Source organism: Schistocerca serialis, chromosome 9 (genome assembly GCF_023864345.2).
Source record: "Schistocerca serialis cubense isolate TAMUIC-IGC-003099 chromosome 9, iqSchSeri2.2, whole genome shotgun sequence".
Taxonomy (NCBI): domain Eukaryota; kingdom Metazoa; phylum Arthropoda; class Insecta; order Orthoptera; family Acrididae; genus Schistocerca; species Schistocerca serialis.
Genome location: NC_064646.1, coordinates 234,501,888 through 234,519,774, shown reverse-complemented (window position 1 = coordinate 234,519,774; position 17,887 = coordinate 234,501,888).

The window sequence follows — 17,887 nt, the reverse complement described above, 5'->3', positions numbered from 1 at the left end:
CCGGGAACAGTGTTGCGTTTAGTGTGGAGTGTGAGGCTGATGTCCTGTGTAGTGATGTGAGTGTTAAGTTCAGATGGTGTTGTGTGGCCCAAGTACTGGAAGCTATGAGCAAGGGGAGGAACAGAGGTATTCGTACGGTCCAAGACGTCAGGGAAGAGGGAATAATCAAAGTGGGGATCATCTGGAATGGAAAAAACATCGAAGAGGTGAGAGGCCAAGTGGTTGGCCTTACAGAGGTTGTCAGGAAAGTGACGGTCATTAAGGAGGAGAGGGTACTGGGGGGTGGGGCGGTTCCCAGTAAGGCGGTGGAAAGCAGACCAATACTTGGAAGAGTTTATGGGGAGTGTGGTGTTGAGTTGTGTACATGTCTGGGAGAATCTTGGAGTGTTAACCACTTAAATATGTTAACTAGCAAAATGTATTCCAGAAATTTCATTACTCTACATTAATTATTTTTTGTTTCCAAACTTTCTTCCGTGAGTGTGTGTTAGCCGTTGACATTTCAGTAAGATATTGTACTCGTGTGGCGTCGCTGTAGCTTACAGTCTGCAGGCTGGAAGGCCGGCAGTTGATGTCCGGCGGCACGAGCCGTGACAGCGGCGGCGGTGCCCCAGGGGGGGGAAGGCTGGCACGGCACAGCACAGCAGGTGGCGCTGTTTGTGGTCTGCGGCGGCGCTGGCGCCGTCTGTCCGCGTGTGGCGAGGCGGCCTTTGCTGTGGATACTGTGTCGGGAAACGCAGCTGCTCGCCAAACAGCGACGAGGCGGCGGACGCCTGCCTCGAGAGTGTTTGCGCGCTGCGGACACAGCGTTTGAACCTCGAGCCGCGCGCACATACAACCCGGCAACGCCACCACTCTGTCCTCACACGTACGACTGAATTCGTGCTTGAAGCAACTGCCACACTGCTGGGCGTATCATCTGTACAAATAAAAGTCAGATACTGTTACCAAAACTACAACCTAGGCAGCGTGCACAACATACACTCCTGGAAATTGAAATAAGAACACCGTGAATTCATTGTGCCAGGAAGGGGAAACTTTATTGACACATTCCTCGGGTCAGATACATCACATGATCCCACTGACAGAACCACAGGCACATAGACACAGGCAAGAGAGCACGCACAATGTCGGCACTAGTACAGTGTATATCCACCTTTCGCAGCAATGCAGGCTGCTATTCTCCCATGGAGACGATCGTAGAGATGCTGGATGTAGTCCTGTGGAACGGCTTGCCATGCCATTTCCACCTGGCGCCTCAGTTGGACAAGCGTTCGTGCTGGACGTGCAGACCGCGTGAGACGACGCTTCATCCAGTCCCAAACATGCTCAATGGGGGACAGATCCGGAGATCTTGCTGGCCAGGGTAGTTGACTTACACCTTCTAGAGCACGTTGGGTGGCACGGGATACATGCGGACGTGCATTGTCCTGTTGGAACAGCAAGTTCCCTTGCCGGTCTAGGAATGGTAGAACGATGGGTTCGATGACGGTTTGGATGTACCGTGCACTATTCAGTGTCCCCTCGACGATCACCAGTGTAGGAGATCGCTCCCCACACCATGATGCCGGGTGTTGGCCCTGTGTGCCTCGGTCGTATGCAGTCCTGATTGTGGCACTCACCTGCACGGCGCCAAACACGCATACGACCATCATTGGCACCAAGGCAGAAGCGACTCTCATCGCTGAAGACGACACGTCTCCATTCGTCCCTCCATTCACGCCTGTCGCGACACCACTGGAGGCGGGCTGCACGATGTTGGGACGTGAGCGGAAGACGGCCTAACGGTGTGCGGGACCGTAGCCCAGCTTCATGGAGACGGTTGCGAATGGTCCTCGCCGATACCCCAGGAGCAACAGTGTCCCAAATTTGCTGGAAGTGGCGGTGCGGTCCCCTACGGCACTGCGTAGGATCCTACGGTCTTGGCGTGCATCCGTGCGTCGCTGCGGTCCGGTCCCAGGTCGACGGGCAAGTGCACCTTCCGCCGACCACTGGCGACAACATCGATGTACTGTGGAGACCTCACGCCCCACGTGTTGAGCAATTCGGCGGTACGTCCACCCGGCCTCCCGCATGCCCACTATACGCCCTCGCTCAAAGTCCGTCAACTGCACATACGGTTCACGTCCACGCTGTCGCGGCATGCTACCAGTGTTAAAGACTGCGATGGAGCTCCGTATGCCACGGCAAACTGGCTGACACTGACGGCGGCGGTGCACAAATGCTGCGCAGCTAGCGCCATTCGACGGCCAACACCGCGGTTCCTGGTGTGTCCGCTGTGCCGTGCGTGTGATCATTGCTTGTACAGCCTTCTCGCAGTGTCCGGAGCAAGTATGGTGGGTCTGACACACCGGTGTCAATGTGTTCTTTTTTCCATTTCCAGGAGTGTACGTGATCTCGGGTACATACAGTGGCCTCTCCACAGATGAGACAATAAAAAATTAAACACACACACCGAACAAAATACCATTCAGCCTCTTAAAAGTGCGCACTGGTGTCACTGGAACTCTGCAGATGGTGCGGAATTGGTACCAGTAAATCATTTTGACGTCCATAGCTGACGTAAATCGTGCCTGTGATGTGACGAGTATGTATCAATCGGTTTCATTGAATTAGTGCAGTGAAATGGGTGTACAGGAAGACGAGACCGAATAGCAGATAAAGTAGCTGTCGTGTTGGGATATCCCCATGACCACAATATAATTTAAGTTGCCCGGTTTGTTAATGTATGACCACGCACAATCCTACGTGTCTGCAGGGAATGTCTGCTGAAATCTTTTTTCAAATTTTCACAAGGTGATGTATTGTGGACCAGTACATAACGTTAGCAACAATAAAATCTTCAACAAATCACAGTTTGGGCCTTAGAAGTGGTGCTCTACTGAGCAGGACATTAACGTGTTCACTCACCAGATTTTAGTATCATTAAATAATAAAATAGCATCGGATGATATTTTCTGCTACCTATACGAGGCATTTGACTGTATGAATCACAGTATTCTCCTAGATAAATTGAAATTTTTTGGGATTTATGGTACAGCCGACCATTGCATAATGCCATATCTAATCAGAAGACTGTAGGAAGTTGTACTTAGTAATTCAACCAATATACTCCACGGACTATTGAGAAATCACATATGGGGTTCCCTACTGTTCAATCTTAGGCCCACTACCGTTCCTTATATAAGTAAACGACCTTCTGGCTAGTATACTCGTACAACAAGGAGAATTTGTTAATTTTGCAGATGACACTAGTATTGTAATCAGTCCAAGCATACGTACAGAAAGACAAGAAATGGTAAAGAATGTTATTAAAAGTGTGAGTGACAGGTTTTCTACGTATTGTGTCACCCTCAGTTTTAAAAAAGACAGCACATTCAGTTCTGCATATCTAGTGATACTACACCAATGAAAATTGTGAGGAAATAGTAAATAGTGTAGAAACTTCAAAATTATTAGGTGCCCATATCGATGAGTATATAAACTGATAAAAGCACACTTTAGAACTCTAAAACCATTTAGTCCAGCCACATTTGCTGTTGGAATCATTGCATATCCTGGGGAGAGACAAATCAGTAAGCTGACTATTTTGCATACTTCCATTGTAATGATGTAATAAATAATGTTGTAGGTTCACTCATCGTAAAGGAAGAATGGATTTCTCAAAACCCTTCTGTAGGGGTAATATGTGGTGCTCACCCTCGATCAATCTATAGACAACTGTTCAAGGAGTTTGGCATTCTGGCTACTGCTTCACGTTGTATTTCTTCCCTCATGAAGTTTGCTGTAAATAAACCACGACAGTTCATAAGGAACAATGATGTAGGTAATTACAATATCATGACATGAAATGACGCTCATTACTGCACATTAAGGTTGTCTTCCAGCACAAAAGGAGTACACAACGCTACAACAAAAATTTTTGATCACTTACACAGCGATTCAAAATGTCCAACAGACAGCAAAGTAAAATTTGGAACCAAATTGATGAAGTTTATCCTTGAAAACTCCTTGTGCTCCATACAAGAATTTCTATAGGGGAACTCGGGGCGGAACGGAATAGTTAATGTTTAACAATTTGTGTAAAATAAGGTAACACAAGGAAACACTTCTTAAAGTTATAAAAAAAACACTTTGTAGTGTAACCTAATGTACCTTATTTTAAAATCACTTAAAACAATACATTTTGCATTTTTAACAATTTTTCAAAGAAAGTCTTGCATATTTCCCGTTCCGCCCCACCCACGGGGCAGAATGGGATAAGGTTATTTTTTGTTAAATTATTGCATAAACGTTGAATTTGAATTACGAATATCGTATTAAACTATGCCAAAATGTTGTATAAAAGAGAATTCAGACTAAGGAATGTGTAATTTACACAACTAAAAAGTCATTCTTCAAAATAAGAAAATACTTTAACGTAATTCTGAAAATTGTACAATGCTTAATAACCACCAAACCACTAACTACTATTCTTTTCGACAATAGTCACAACTCAGTATTTCCTCTTCACCTTCACTGTCTGTGCCAGCACATGAATTGTGTGCCCACTTGAAACACCTCTGTCATGCGACCGAGCCCTCATTAGAAACGGAGTAGAAGTCCCCACAGTAGAGACACTCGGCATCCTCTCCCTCTGATTCTCTCTTCTCCATCATATTCTTCCTTTTATTTTTCTTAAGGTCTTTGATGTCCTCTGTTTTGTTTTTTTTGGATGTACAGTTTGATATTTTTGCCTTAAGTTTCATTGCACCTGATGTCTCTTTCCTGACATCGTTCATATTTGTGCACACTCCTCCTTTCTGTAGGCCCACTTTACGTGCAACAGCATTCTGCAGTACCTTAGTTCTTTCTTATGAGGAGAATATGTTAATACGACGGTTTTCCCTTTTCGCCTTGTAGTCCGCCGATATCTGGAAAGCTGAGTTGTTCAGCGAACATAGCTGGTTGGGAGAGTTAATCTGTGAAATTGCTACTTTGTTGAATCCCATTGCTCGAGCACCAGAAGTATTTTCTGGCTTGCCAATAGACAGTGTAGGATGCCTCGTAATAAATCCTTTAACCCAGTCTTGTCCAGATAGACAAGTTTGTTTGTCAAATCTGTGTGGTAAGCTATTTCTTTCGGCTAGATGATACGCTACTGATCTGATATCTTTCATTGTTAGACCAAAATGTCTGCTTTCCATTGATTTGCGATATGTTACCAGCTCATGTTCTTGTTCTGCAGTGAACACCATTTTATGTTTCCCATATGATTTGTCAATTATGTAGTCAGGATTACTCGTACCTTTAGGCAGATATCTTTCAAATGTTGATTTCGGTACGTTGACCTGCTTAGATGCATTTAAAAGTCCCATTTGGGAAGATGAAACTGCCGAAACTGCCATTTCCATCCCTTTTACGTCCCATTGCTGTCTATCAGTTTTTTCCATGTACGTTAGCACCATCTGGAACAGCAAGGGGGAAAGAAGAAAGAATACAGTTTGCTTTCTACTTGCATCAAAATATGACGGGGCAGAACGGGACACTATCCCATTCTGCTCCGTCCCGTTCCACCCCCAGAGGACTTTTGAGGTTAACAACTTTTATGCAGTGTAATTTCTGACGTATTTAAACGCATTAAATGACTATGGTATAACAAATGCCTTGCCCTTTAAGCGAATGTGTTATTTTAGGGTATACAATTAACAATTAACAGCTTACCTGGCGTTAAAATTCACCAAACGTTAGAACAACGCAAGCGATAACGTGACGGACAACAATTCACTTAGATCTCGCACTTCAAACTAAATTGAAATGGCTGCCCTAACTTCTCTTCCATTCGGAGAAATAGCTACATGCCCATATAACAGGTTGCAGCACTGTGTAATCTACAAAAGAGCAATTTCCTATTGTCCCCGCTATACAGTTCTGCCCCGAGTTCCCCTAATTGCAATATGTAAAACGAGGTGAGAAGGAATTACTAACTCGTAACTGTAAATCTTTTTTACTATCCATTGTTCAAAATGATCCGTGGAATATGAAACTAACGAGAAAACCGTTAGACCACTCGTAGTCATGTAACAGGGTGTGACAACAGTGGTCTTAAACTGATCCTAACTGACGAGCACCTGACACGGGTATCACACCCTGTCAATAAAAATAGGTTACAAACCATCCAGGAACCGCTGCTTTCAGTGAAGGCAAGTCGGTGTCAGCTTATGCTTGAGTGAACTTTGCGATGGGAAATGCATACAGTCAGGATTTTTATAGACACATGAAGCTGCACGTCTTGGACGGCACAAACAACACAAAAACCATCCAATTTCTCACTATACGAGGTATAGAGTAGTCCAGAGAGTCGCGATTTTGCTTTTTTTTAAAAAAAAAAGAGACAGGGCGTCGATTGCACCGACATTTCCGTGAGGCGTTTAACCAACAGCTGGTGGAAGGCGAAGTTTACGCTGGAGATGTTTCTATGATATTCAGAGGTAATTGGTAGTACCACGATTTGGGGCCATTCATTAACGAAACAACTAAAGCACATTCCTTCAACATCACCACTTCGAAATCAGAACGCTATGGTCCCTCTCATCTTCCAATATGACAATAGCTGTGTTCACAGGGCGACGTACAAACAGTTCTGCTCTGACGAATACTCACGCATCCTATCGTAACTCGACTAGCTCGCTAAATCACCCGATCTTAAGCTCACAGAAAATGCCTAAAACCATGTAGATCAACAGGCGAAAGACAGCAGTGAACGTCCCAGCTCTGCCGGGCCTAGTCGTGAGTTGGTGACTTCAGACGGCTGTAACATTCCTGAAGACTTATAAGTGCTATCAACAGGGAATCTCCAATTCCACATTTCTAGATTTCGGAAAGGCTTTTGACACCGTTCCTAACAAGCTCCATTTAATTCAGTTCCGTGCCTGTGGAATATTGTGTCAGTTGTGCTACTGCATTCGCGATTCCCTGTCGGAAAAATCGCAGTTCGTAAAAACTGACGTAAAGTCACAAAACACAACAGAAGTAACATCTGACGTTCCCAAAGAAAGTGTAATAGGATCTCTGCTGTCCTGATTTATATAAACTGTTTAGTGGATAATCTAGCAGGCCTCTTAGATTGTTTGCAGATGATGCTGTCGTTTACCGTTTAATACAGTCATCACAAGATCAAAACCAATTTCAAAATTATTTACACAGGATATCTATATAGTACGAAAACTGTTAGTTGACTACAAACACAGGAAAGTGTGATATCATCAACATTATTACTAAAAGGACTCCGTTAAACTTGGTCAGACGATAAATCACACAAATCTGAAGTCTGTCGATTCAACTAAATACCTAAGGATTGCGGTCGTGGAAATCTTAAATTGGAATGATCTCTTGAACATATTGTGGGGAGGACTGCGTTTTATTGGCGGAACACTTAGAAGATGCAACAGATATACTAGATAGAGTACTTAAAGAACACGTGTAGGGTATTATTCTTTTGTTTTCGACACAAGCACTTTTTTGTGTGATAGAAGACGGGAGTTCGAGTTCCCGAGGATAACTCAAGTGTTCGCTTCTTGTTAGATACTGGAACGGTAGAGAAATAGTCTCAAGGTGGTTCGATGATCCTTCTGATAGTAACTTAAGTGTTGATTGCAGAGAAGTCATGTAAATGTACAAGAGATTCTAGGACACACTTCTTCCTCACTTGAGATCATTACCAAGGCTCGACGCGGGTTTATACTGAATCAGCATGAGATCTGCTACTGGTCACTTTGGTGCGCTTATTTGCTCACAACACTTCGTATTAATCTCTGCTTCGTATCTGTTTGTCCTGAAACTAGTACTATGTCGTAATTCAGCGCAACTCGACCCGAATGCATAACCATTGATTTATTTTCCATTTTTATTTTATTTTGAATTGACGACGCCTACAACTAAAGCACGCATTTATGAATAATTTATGTCTCTGAAAGGTCTCTGTCATTTCCGGAGAAATTTAGATTATACCAGCAATATTCTTATACGCATATGTGAATGAAGAGTTTCTCTGTACGTCCTTAGTATACATTTTGCGGAATATCATAGCTCTACCGCACGAGAGGAGGCGAGATGTTTCGTTGAATCTGAGGATTATTTCACATTCATTTGACTAAGCAAATGAAGGACGTAACCAATTTGAGACATTTTTATGGACCCTGCGTTGCCCGGATATGTTGTTATTCCAGTTCTATTCGTCCCGTTCCTCCTTCCCCTCCCTTTTTCGGTCTCCTCTGCTCCCTCCTCCTGACCCGCTCCCTCTCGCTCTCTCCTCCTGCTCACATTATCTCTTTCCCATTGTCGTCCGTTTCCTCCTCCTCCTCTGTTCATCTGATCATTCAGTTCTGTCAATCTCCTCCTGCGCCCACTAAGTCCGTTTCCACCATCTCCTTACACTCTCTATCTCCTTCTCCCCCTCTGCTCATCACTTCCTCCCCTCTTCTCTCTGCCCATCGCCTCCTCCCCCTCTATCGGAACATCTCCTCCACCCCCTGTTATCTTCTCTTCGCTTTTTATGTCCATTTCCCCTCCCACACTCTCAGTCCATCTCCTCCAACCCCATGTATTTTTTTACCGCCTTGCTCTCACTCTCTGTCCCAACTCTTCATCTCACAGTCCCTCTCCACGTTATCACCACCACTCTAGTGGGATGTTACTGGTTCTTAACGATATAATATTTCCTTAGAGATAGTAAGAATGAGGGGTGAACAAAAGTTTCCGTATGAGGGGAGTCCAGTCCAGAGTCGTATTCCAATCAGACAAAATTTCCGTGAGAGTTTCGTAAAACATACCGTCCTGTTGCGTGGAGAAGTCCGTAATTCCGTGCTGCACGTCCCCGACCGATACGATTAGCCGAGATGTTTTTCCGAGGGACCAAAGGCGTGATATTCGCAAGGGGAGAGTTCAGGGCTATAGGGCAGGTGTTGGGGTGTCTCCCACGTGACTTGGCATTACTACTGCGTTTCAATATTTGCGATATGGAGACGTGCGTTCTCATGAAGGAGAAGCATTACTTGTCGCAGTTTTGAAGGTTTTGCCCGCATCTCGTGGTCGTGCGGTAGTGTTCTCGCTTCCCACGCCCGGGTTCCCGGGTTCGATTCCCGGCGGGGTCAGGGATTTTCTCTGCCTCGTGATGGCTGGGTGTTGTGTGCTGTCCTTAGGTTAGTTAGGTTTAAGTAGTTCTAAGTTCTAGGGGACTTATGACCATTGCAGTTGAGTTCCATAGTGCTCAGAGCCATTTGAACCATTTTTTTTTTTTTTTGAAGGTTTTCGACAGAGAAACTGCTTCGTACACATACTTCACTTTCCGATGGTTGTCTACCGGTGTTCCCCTTCGGAGAGAAGAAAACAACAAGGGCATGTTTGTCCTATTTTGACGAATTTGGTAATACTGTAGCCGTAGTTTACGTTTCCGCATTTATCGCACGCAGTTCGGTAAGGCACGAATGCCACATTAATAACTGTCCAATAAGTTGGTGCTTATAACCCTGCATCGTAGTTCCGCTGCTTCGAATATACGCTGCAGCAACTCCTTCGAATAGGAACCTTATTGATTTCCTTTTATAATATTTGTACCAGATTTGTGTGAAATCGACATAGAGGTTCAGTAGTACGTTTTTATCCTCGTCATACCTCCTAAACTACGTTTCGTACAACGATGAAATTTTGTATATTCATTCAGCAGCATAAACGCGTACTATCTGCGAAATGTGTTTCGAGTAGAGTTAGTAGAAAAGAAGTAATAAATTTAAACGTGATGCATGACGTGCCACATTTTTTTTACGTATCTCGATGTTTATTTTGTCATATGTTCTAAAGTAAGTGTCGTACAATAATGAATTTTGTAGATTCATTTAGTGGTCTATGTTAATACGGTCTGTAAAGTATGTGGCGTGAACGAATAATAGTAAAGATGCAATAAATTATCACGTCATACTGCATATACAGCGTAAATCTAATAAGCGTAAGTTTTTTCCTCCATTCACCATTTCGAGGTATTTTCAGCGACAATAAGTTACATAACGCTTTGACATTAAGTGTTAAGTTGGTTAGAAGTCACTACGTGCTATCATTCTCAAATAATAGATGAATAAAGTAAGACTATTTGCGCATCTTGGGCTACACTTCTTTTCCATCCCCACCCTCATCCTTTTTATGGGTCGGTGTTTCTTACCTCACAGCGATTCTTTGCGGACAATAAGTGACGCTGGTCAATGGTATGGTTGAAAACAGTCTACTTCTTGTACAGGGCAAGGCCAAAATATCGAAACAACTGAAACACGTTTTCATGCCCAGTACGGCGTAGGAAAAACTTTGGCATCCTAAAAGCTTCCTGCCGTCTCGGAATGGGTAGATTCTGCTCCTGTGTGGTTTCCAAGAGAATATTACATCATTCTCCCTGAAAAATAGTGGCAAGGTGAGGTAACAATGATGGATAGCGATCACGCCCCTTTCTCTCCAAGATAGAGCACAAAGGCTCAGTAGTATTGACATCTGGGTTTGCGGTGGCCATGGTAGACACGATAGTATATCGTTGTGCTCACAAATCCAGTCCTGAACGATGCGAACTGCGTGAACAGAAAAGCTGCCGTCTTGGAACACAGCGTCACCACTAGGGAGCAAACATTGTACGACTGGATGGAACTGATCTGCCTAAATGGCCGCATAATTCTTGGCAGTAATGTGACGTTGCACGGTAACTGTGGGACCCGTGGAATACCACGATGTGGCTGTCCCAATCATTACCGAACCTCTCCCTCCTCCAAACAATGTTCAAATGTGTGTGAAATCTTATGGGACTTAACTGCTATGGTCATCAGTGTCTAAGCTTACACACTACTGAACCTAAATTATCCTAAGGAAAAACACACACACCCATGCCCGAGGGAGGACTCGAACCTCCTCCGGGACCAGCCGCACAGTCCGTGACTGCAGCGCCTTAGACCTCCCTCCTCCCCCCATGTTTCACTCTCGGGATACAAACTATGGCAGAAGTTTAAAACAGTGTGAAACAAGAACTATTAGACCATTGCTCTATATTCCAGACTTTATGATTGGGTAGCACTTTTTCCTGTTACGGGCATTTGCAGCACTGTGAGTGGTTTGAGAATCCCAATGTTACCTGCAATTCTCAGCTTACGAAGCGCATTTCGTGTTCCTTTGGTGGTAAGGGTGACTGCAATTTAAATATTCGTTCGGCAGGCGACTTTTGCAGCTCCCCTCCTCTTATGTCTCATCACAATCCTCTTCATTGACATTATGTCACCATCGCTTAATACAAAGTTCCTCCACGTTGTCACTTAGCGGGTGATGTTTTGTTTGCTTTTGCTATATGCGGTATATCTCTTAAATACGGAGCCTCTTAAAACACCAAATACTTCCGTTCCATTCGTTACGAAAGCACCCACAATATGAGCACCAGCCGTTTCCTCGCTTTCGAATTCACTTCACGACGATGTAATGCACTCACAGCTACAGATAATACTGTTCTGTCCATGACTGAGTGTTCAAACGACTTGATAAAATTGCACACATGTCGTTCGTGGTCCGGCACAACCTGCAGGCTTAGCTAGCACCTTCATTTATGTTCAACATGAATTTCTCACTGTGTTAGCACATTTTTGTCCACCCCTTCATGTGTTCTCTGAGTTGTGTCTTCAAACGCTGACAAATGCTAGATATTGGCCTGAACAGCTGAAGGAACCGACTGGTTTTAAGCCTCTAGAGTGCGACACATAATTTAAATATTTAGAAGCATTTCTGTGAATCCCCTCGAAACTGGAAAACACGCGAAGTGAAAGAAGAAGTACATGTCCTGATATAAAAGCGACCGTCCTTGCGTTATAAATCTGTGTACTTGTCAGAGCTGTTATTGAGCCTACATCGTTTCAATGTAAGTTCATTTTAGTCCACCCTCACTTCAACTTGTCCTTTCTACATGTCGTTTTGCCCGAGGTGAGGCAGGTGCTTCAGTCTACACGAAGACCATTCTGAGTGTGTTCATAATATCGTCTATCAAAGTTAGGTGCCTTAATGTAGACCGAGCAAGGAGGCGCAGTGGCTAGCACACTGGACTCGCATTCGGGGGGACGACGGTTTAAACCCGCGTCCGGCCATCCTGATTTAGGTTTTCCGTTATTTCCCTATATTGCTCCATGAAAATTCCGGGATGGTTTCTTTGAAAGAGCACGGCCGACTTCCTTCCCCCTCCTTCTTGAATCCGATGAGACCGATGACCTCGCTGTCTGGCCTACTTCGCTAAATAACCAAACCCCCCATGTATCACCTTAGGTGACCATGTCTGGTACTACTTGCAATGTTACTGTAATATTTATCGTGATGTGGTAACCTAAGAGCAACCAGAGACAGTATGTGAACAGAAATTAATTTAAAAATGGTATATCCAAGTTAGGCTACTGCTAAGAACGTGTTATTAACATTGCATTTTGATTATTATGTACAAGATTTCTGCATATTACATCTGACAAATATCGAGATTATCTAATCCACATCATTCAATTTAGGATAGAAACTGCTCTACCACGCTGGTAACTGCTGATAGAAGTGTAAAAGATTGCCATCTCTTCAACAAAACGTAATAATGGTGTAAAAAATGCTCGGCCCTTTGTCATTAATGGAAATATATGTTCTTCACTTAAGTGCAAATATTATTTTTTCAAGGAAACTATATTCTGGTGACTGCAAATTCATGTAAGCATTTGGTTTGTACCATCAGAATGGTCATACCTTACCAAAGTGGTTTCTTACCTTGACCATTCCCACATCGATCTTTATTCATTTTTCTGTCGAAACATAACACTACTCAGACATGAATTAGTTCTATATATGTCATTGTACATCTTAAAGGCAGTTAAATTGTTTGTCAAAAATGAAAACTAGATGTTACTTATATACTAATCACTCCACAAAATTAAAAAATATCACATTGCTATAAGTTTAGGTAGCATAATTTCTTCCTGTACTCAAACAGTTATTGGTCAGAAATAACCAATGATGAGTTTTTATGCTCTATGTGACTCTAGCATACACGAGAAAAGAATGTTATTCATACTATTCATTTCGCAATGCCGTGAGTAATTTGAGGAGCAAAATTGCTTTTCATTTTCAATCGCAGCGAAATTCCGCGTATTAAAAGAAAAGCACTGTATTGCTTATGTACTACAAGACTGGTTTATTGTAGTCACCGATTTTTTGCTTACATGGACATCATATGAGTTTAACTGGCTATTGTCGCCAAAGAAGTTACAATCTTTGTAAACAACTTTGGAATAAATGTTATACATCTATAGTGAGGCACAAACACACAGTAAATGTCAGTGTGGTGCTGATGCAATTTAAAAGATAAAAAGTAAAACAATAAATAAATATAAACTAAGAAAACTGGAAAAACATTAAACAGGAGAACAGACCCTACTTAACAGTTTACATTAATAAATAAAACCCAATTATTAAAATAAATTGTTATGTAGGCAGGGTTTTTCCAGCTTACAGTTAAATTTTCCTGTTTGCTCTCATTATATTTATTTAGTGTTCAACATTTTACCTTTAACATTTCATTACCACAAAATTGTCAAAGATATCATTTACTATATGTATATTGCAGACATTGTAAATTGTTTGGCAACAGCAGTCAGTAAAAGCCTCATGGCCTTTTAAGCCGGAGACCGATTAATTCAATAAATTAATCTCCTAGAACATTAGAAATATAGTGCTTTTCATATATTATAATGTTGTTCTACCTAGAAACAACCGAAGAATCAGTTAAAATTCACCGTAAATGACGTAAATTGTTCTTATTCTGCAAAATCCTCTTCTCTGAGTGTCACCCTCTTGCATTAGTGATGTTATACACTCCCACAGAATAATAACAGATATCAACTTCTAGGGAGGATCGGCAATTTTACCAATCATTTGGAAGTTATAGTATATTTGCCGGTATATACACATTACTAATTAAATTGTATTTTTAGTGATGAACCTGTGATGTTTTCTTTCGTGTAGTGTCTTAACGGATTCTCCGTGTAATTCAGTTCAGACGTTATCGTTGGTTTCTACCTGGGTCAACTGATTATGTTTTTTCAAGTTAAAGTAAGTCGAAAAACAAGTATGTAAGAAAGAGACCTCTTGTAAGATTTCCTTAGTTTGTGAAACTGAGACTAAAACTGAGATTGTAAGCAAATTACCATAAGCATTGCTTTAATGTTTAGCTGTTACAGCAGTGAAATTCTAAATATACAGCCAATTACAGTTTAAAGTACAGAGTTTTTCTTACCTGTTTATTCTGAAATGTACTGCATAGAAGAATATAATTTAGAGGCAATAACGTAAGTTAGTCAAGTTCTTAGTTTCGTGCACATGGTTACAATTCCAATGACAAACATTTCTATGAGCCTCAGTAAATTATTACAGTCACATAAATCGCCAATACTGAACCGTCAGCTCTGATATGAAACACACAACTACCATCTCGAGAATTTCAATTACTTCGACAAATGTGTGTAAACTGCGTTCTGCAGCCGCGGCGTCGATGCTGCATGATAGACGCACCACGGTACCTGAGCCAAGACTCCTTACAGTAGTGTCCTGTGCTCGACAAAGGGGAGACTGTTGATAATGAGATGCAGGATAGCAATGTTATTTCAGCACGCTTACACACTTTTCTGGTCAGTCATAAACCGTCGAAAAATGTCTTCTACACACTGAAACAAATAAATCCGCGCTCAGTGAAGGGAAAACCCGAATAAAAGTGACTTCGTTAGGTATGTTGTACAGACAAAAATAGGATTACAGTTTCAGAAAGAAATGGATTATTTGTTCAAGAAAAAGAGCTTCACAAACTGAGTAACTCAATAACGCGTTGGTACAACATTGTCAGCTATGCCAGCAGTTATTTGGCTATGCAGGGGCGTCTCTAGACACGTTTTCGGTCTGGAATCTCATTGACTGGAGCAGAATTGTCTTCTCTGGTGAATCCCCAGACTCGCACTAGCAAAACGAAATAGATACCCACATGGCATAAAGGATTAATATTGTTTGAGAGAAATACAATATGTTCTCAGAAAATGATTCACTTCTCTGTAATTGCGGCTTAATTGAGACATGCTTTAATTCCAGTTAGAGGTACAGACACTGGTCACAGCAATTGCTGTTTTACAGGCAGATAAATTGTCAATAAATTTTTTTCTTCCTCTAACAATACTGAAAACATTTTTTTGTTTAACGTAAGTGAAATGTTATCGATTTATCATGTGACCAATCTCGATTTCTCTTTCTGTTTCAGATAGCGGAAATGGAAGAAAGAAGAAGAATTAGGCTAATTTCGAAGACGTGGTGAATAATTCGTCACCAGCGCCGCGTCTCTGCCGCTTAAAAACACAACAGGAGAGATAATATCATTGTGGATAAATGCGTGATAAGAAATACGTTCCGTATAGTAGCCCAAGTGTGAAACAGGGCTTATCTGAATAAAGATCAGTTACGTGCTATTGAGACTGTTGATTTCCTTGCCAAGATGTGTAGAAAAAGATGTAAAGTGACTTTTCTTCCGAGGTATGCACGTCACAATCTCACAGCTATTACAGTTGAAACGTGAACACTTACTGTTCAAAATGTGAAGCAGCGTCTAGCCATGTAACCTTCCAAGGTCAGAGTCCCTCTAATGTTCCATATGAAGTCGTTTATGAAAAATTCCCATGCGGTGTGATGTCTTTACTTGACTTTTGTTAAGTAATTTGTTGCGAAGATCTTGTGAATGCATTATGAGACGAAATTTGGCTATGTATTAGGTTTGTATTCGTGCACAGTAATGAAACAGCCTACGATGGCATTTCCTTAACTCAGTTGTAAGCGCCAGTAGTACCGTTAGTATACGTGAAATTAGGGCACTACTGTGACTGAACGGCCGAATACACTTTCATAACTGTGATACCCACTAAGAAAGTCTTTGTGCAAGAGTCATTTGAGATTTTTGTATTAAAGTAGTCAGTGGACATCTGGATGTAGTAAGACAGTACGAATACAGTGTCAGTGTTTTGTGAAGGTAGTTTCGCTCTGGCAGGCGGATAATGTGAAACGTCAGAGAGGTGTTGGCATACAAGTGAGTTTACTGGAACTCCGTCAGCGACAGCGGCGTGTGACTCGCGGTAGGATGCACAGTAGGAGCGTGGGCGAGCGCGGCACGTGGCGCCACAGTGGCGAGGACGCGAGGTGCTGAGCCGCAGCATGGACAAGCCTGGCGGCCGGCCCTACCCGTACGAGCCGTACCCGGCGCACCAGCACAAGAACGGCGTCCAGGCGGCGGTAGCCGCGGGCAAGGCGTCCAAGCGGCGGCGCGGCGACGGCGCCGGCGGTGGCGCCGCCGGCGGCCACGGCGAGAACCGCTGCCTCTGCCTGAGCGGCCGCGGCGCCAGCCTCGCGCAGGGATTCCTCACCAACCTGGGCATCTGCTCGCTGCTGCTCGGGTGAGTAGGTGCCCACTACACCTGTTCACACTGTAGCACTCTTTCCGTCACAGTGGTTCTCCACATTTCCGAGAAAGTTACTTGTGGGCGAAATCAGATGTTAGTAAATAAGAAGTGAGTCACTATCACCAACAAATTTAGGTCCTTAATGAACATCTAAACTCAATAAATGGTTCAAATGGCTCTGAGCACTATGGGACTTAACATATATGGTCATCAGTCCCCTAGAACTTAGAACTACTTAAACCTAACTAACGGAAGGACAGTACACAACACGCAGTCATCACGAGGCGAACATCTAAACTAATAGAAGGGTAAATCTTCCAACAGAGCTGTCAGTCTATGAGGGGCGTTCAATATGTGAGACGACACACTTTCTTTCTCGGCCAATTTCGGTTGAAAAATGTGGAGCCGGCCGATGTGGCCGAGCGGTTCTAGGTCCTTCAGTGTGGAACCGCGCCACCGCTACGGTCCCAGGTTCGAATCCTGTCTCGAGCCTGGATGTGTGTGATGTCGTTAGGTTAGTTAGGTTTAAGTAGTTCCAAGTTCTAGAGGACCGATGACCTCAGATGTTAAGTCCCACAGCGCTCAGAGCCATTTTTGAAAAATGAGGAGGTAGTTGATGGATATCGTGGAATATTCCAACTTCAGTCCCTACAACTTCATAAAATTCCGTTAAGTGTCGGCGGCGGCTTCGAAATGGCGTCTGTGAAGGAGATGACTCCCAAACAGATAGCAGTCACTGCGTTTCTTTTGCCAGAAGAGCGGTGCAGAGGCTCTTGCACAATGTCTGCAGAGACATGGCAGTGAACGAAATCACTATGAGTCTTTGTGCGACGCGGCTTTCATCCTCGGGACATGGTCCAGCAAACATGTCTGACTCCGCTTGCAAGCCGGCAGCATACAGATGCGACTGCTCCGGTGTTGGATCGCGCGGACACACTCATTCGAGGTCATCGCCGGATCACATGAAAGATCTCGTTGCACAAAGGGACTCACACAACTCTGCGCCCTCTATAGGCACCCAGAAAACTTCAAGGACAGTTCTTCCTCATCCATCCTACAGCTTCGGTCTCGCTGTTCCGACTTCTATCTGTTTGGTACAGTGAAGGGTGAACTCCGCGGGGGCAGTAAGTAGATGATGGGGAGGTTTTTGATGAAGCAAGACGTTGGCGCCGACGTCGACCAGCACAGTGGTACCATGCTGGCGTATAGGTCCTCCCAGTAAGATGGCCTAAGGCCGTCTCATTAAACCGAAATTATGTTGGAAAAACAAGATTTCTTAGCCAAAAGAGTGGGGAGTAATATGGTGTATTGAAACCCAGGATAAAATATACCTGTTTTCACAAAATAAGGGTTGCATTAGTTATTGAACCCCGCTGTGAAAA